The 1,994-nt window shown below is 34.5% G+C and overlaps 1 long non-coding RNA gene across 1 annotated transcript in view; it reads left to right on the forward strand.

Moving 5' to 3' along the window:
- LOC116018860 overlaps window positions 1-70 on the forward strand; it is a 1,522-nt gene extending 1,452 nt beyond the window's left edge. The window contains exon 3 of the long non-coding RNA XR_004098620.1: window positions 32-70. This is a non-coding gene — a long non-coding RNA (uncharacterized LOC116018860). The remainder of the gene's footprint in view (window positions 1-31) is intronic.
- Window positions 71-1,994: the final 1,924 nt, after the last annotated feature.

The following is a 1,994-nucleotide window of genomic DNA, read 5'->3' on the forward strand; positions in this document are numbered from 1 at the left end:
GCTAACTGCACTTCAATGTGTTTCTTATCAGTTGCAGATTAGTGTGGGCCCCTGTAGCCGATGAGCTCGGAATAGGAGGGAAGTACAGGTTGAGGTCTACTCTTTGATGTAGACAGGGATTGTTATTAATGTTGTAAGTTTAGCCTGTGCACTTAGAGTGGAGTTTGTCAAAGAGGTGATAGAATTCACTCTAGGTGTGGCGGTAACACCCGGTTTTCTGTTGATATGATGTAAGCTTCCGCAGCGTTTTATTACGGATTTTGTAATAAATGTAAGAGTTGAAAATTGGGGTGTTACAAAGTGGTATCAGAGTAACCATAACCCAAAAATCATGAGATTATCATTTAATCTCTATCATTAATCCATGTCCTTAGCATCACCTGATCACCATTAACTCACTAACTACCTCACAATTATCACTAACACATCCATAATCATACTAAGCATAATTCAGAAAATTTCAGCTTGGTGCAGTCCGAAAGATTGAGTCGGTAAAAATAGTTCCCGAACTCTTTTTCACTTGAAATTTTTATGGTAGAACCCCAACTTATAGTACTTGATGTCCGTCAAAAGTTTTAGTCACTTTGATCCACGAATAAACACAGAAAATTCCCTTTTTGCCCTTGGTCCGAAATATTTTTCTCTCCGTCCAGTTTTGGGAAAAATTCCGAAAACTATACTTATACTACTCCGATCATTATGAAATTTTATATGTAGGTTCTACACTTATAGAAATACATGTCTAAAAAAAATGGGATCAAAATACCTTACCAATTTTTCCCAGTAAATCATGGAAGTTGCTGCCAGAATCTACCCTGATTTCCTTTCACTATTTTCACAAGTATAAGCCTATATGGACATAAATACAACATATACAAGCATATCCAAGCTATGAACATGTATACAAAAATATCCCCAAAGCTCCAAAAACACCATATTTCAACCAAAATCAATTATCCAAATTCAAGTGACTAATTCCAACTTAAGGGAATTCCTTACCTCAAAGGTTTATTAACACCTTAGGAAGAAATTGTTGGATCTTTCCCCAACTTTCACCTTAAAACCCTAGGTCCAAATCAACACCAAAACATCAAATATCAAGAAACTAAGCATAGATTCATAACCTAGGAAGGATTACAAGGCTTTCTACCGAATAAAATCGAAAACTTACCGAATAAAATTGAGAGTTGAGAAGGATTTTGGCTATGGAAGCAATGGAGGAAGAAGAATGGTGAAGATGATCTCTCTCTCTCTCCTCTCCTCTTCATTTCGGCAAAAGCAAGGGAAAAAGGAAAAAAAAATTGGCTTTTATACTACATCACAATCTTATGTGATAAGATTGGAAAAAAAAATAATAAAATAATAAAATATCTCCACAACTTATCAGTTGGGGTCCAAACATATAAAGTTTCGGTGGAAAATAATCCAGATAGAATAATTTCCGAAACTAAAAATTTATTCCAGACTAACCCTCAAAATTGGGCTAGGTTCGGTACACCGCGAAATTTAGCGATGTACGATCAAAATAAATTTTCGCTGCTATGGGCTAATCTAATTAAATAGGAAATTCAAGAATAATAGTATGGTGTCTAGAAATCCATTTCCTAGGACAAACAAGTCCAAATACTAGTTCCTAAAAATTTTACGGTTCGTGACCGGTACGTAGGTTCGCAGCTTAATAACAACTATACTCACTTATAAAAATTCTTTTGAAATATCTGAAGATCATAACTTAGGAATGTCAACGCCTTAGGATAATGTTAATAAAATACGGGGTATTACACCACTGTTGCTTTTTGACCACAATGCATGCAGTTAAATAGTTTATCACTTTGTGCATAAACAGTTTTAAACAGTGGCTACCACATCCTATATATCAATTTTTTTATTGTCAAGATTGATGCTGATTTTGCTTTTAATAAAGCAGGTTGAGTGTATACAATGAAATGAATTGTAAATTTATATTAGTTCTAATATATTTAGAGGATGCACAA

Source organism: Ipomoea triloba, chromosome 5 (genome assembly GCF_003576645.1).
Source record: "Ipomoea triloba cultivar NCNSP0323 chromosome 5, ASM357664v1".
Taxonomy (NCBI): Eukaryota; Viridiplantae; Streptophyta; class Magnoliopsida; order Solanales; family Convolvulaceae; genus Ipomoea; species Ipomoea triloba.